We start from the raw sequence: 1,550 nt of genomic DNA, 5'->3' as shown, positions 1-1,550 counted from the left end.
CAGGTCCTCGAGCCAGGGGTGCCGACGACAGCCAAGCCTGAAAATACCTTGCACAAACTGTGTCGTCTGGCCCTGGCCCAGCCAGTTCTGCGGATCATGGCGCGTCGGCCGCTCTGCTGGGAGTGGGTGATCAGTCGTCTCATCTGGCGTTGACGATGAGGCCGAGATGGGATGGGGGGACACTCGCTCTCAACCCTAGCGAGATGTCTGCGTCTCGATCTGGGAGGCTAAATGCAAGACACATCCCCTCTGCCGGTGCGCTCACCGCAGATGTTGCAGGCGGACTGCCGTGGTGCTTGCTGTTCGACACCCTTGGAGAAACTAATCCACTGATCGCCCTAGGAGGTGCTCCGTACCTCACTCACCGTAACCTGCGCTATGATCACTCATGACTGACTGACCAATTATGTGGGCAGGACCGCCAAAGCAAAACCACCAAGTCCCTGGAGATCCAGTGTCAGCTTTCAGGGGCCCCCCTGTCATCCAGAACGCCAGCGAGCGAGCCAGCCGCGCCGAAGAGACGAGAGATCGCCCAAAAGCCGCTTCGCCCATCTGCGCCCAGCTCGGGGCAATTCGCGCTACCCCGGTAGCCCCAAGCAAGAGATCGTCATTTGGCAGCTGCGTCCCGGAGCTTCAAGGAGCCGAAACGACGCCATCGAGTAGATTTTGGGTTTTGCCCAGGAGCCTGAACGATTCAGCATATGCTCCGGATACGGCGGTGGGTAGGGCGATTCATCTCATATTCACGACTGTCTGCTGGTCCCGCGGGCAACGAAACAAATATCTTGATCTTTCATTTTGTTACTTCCTTCTTGGTCGTGTCCTCCGGGCATCTCTTGTAAGCCGCCGACTTTGTACCAGTCGCCCGGAAGCAGGGTACAGCAGAAACGCAAAAGCCGACAACGCAGCACGAACCACGCAAGGACCGTTGGGGAGCAAAGAGAAACTAAGGTGAGAACAGTCTCATCTCCTCATGTCTGGCATTCGCATGCTTCTCGTCGGCCCTCCTTTGATCAGTGTCTCGCCACCTACTCCGCCGATATCCAGCAACCAAGACCAGTGCGGGAGAGCCACAAGGGTTTCAGCCGGCGGCCGGCACTCACATCACCCACAGATGGACGGCGAGATTCGGTGGAACTCGACGACGCTTGTGTTGTCCATCGCAAAGGATACGGGCGTTCCCTCGTTTCCGTTAAGCCCTTCCCGCTCACCAATCAACCCCGCCACGACACGCAAAGAAAAGCGAGGGGACAGACAGAGCAGAGAGTCAGGCAGAAGGGACGGCGGACGGACTACACAGGGCTTCCTGAGCCATACCATCCTTGGCCGTTGGTGTGCGCTCGATTAGGCTGTCGCGGCTGGCGCTGGAAGCTATGGCCAATCACGCTAACACATGGTTCGCAGTAAACAAGAAGACACACGGGAGGCCGCCTTACAGCCACCCCCGAGTCCCCTACAGGTCGATCAGACACACCCCTCCATCTGCAGCCCAGCAGCACAGGGCAGCAGGCGACAGGCAACCAGGCTACCTGTGAGCACAGGCCCGAGAA

This window comes from Verticillium alfalfae, genomic scaffold, assembly GCF_000150825.1.
Source record: "Verticillium alfalfae VaMs.102 supercont1.12 genomic scaffold, whole genome shotgun sequence".
Lineage (NCBI taxonomy): Eukaryota > Fungi > Ascomycota > Sordariomycetes > Glomerellales > Plectosphaerellaceae > Verticillium > Verticillium alfalfae.
The sequence above is the reverse complement of the archived record's forward strand: the minus strand, read 5'-3'. Positions refer to the sequence as shown.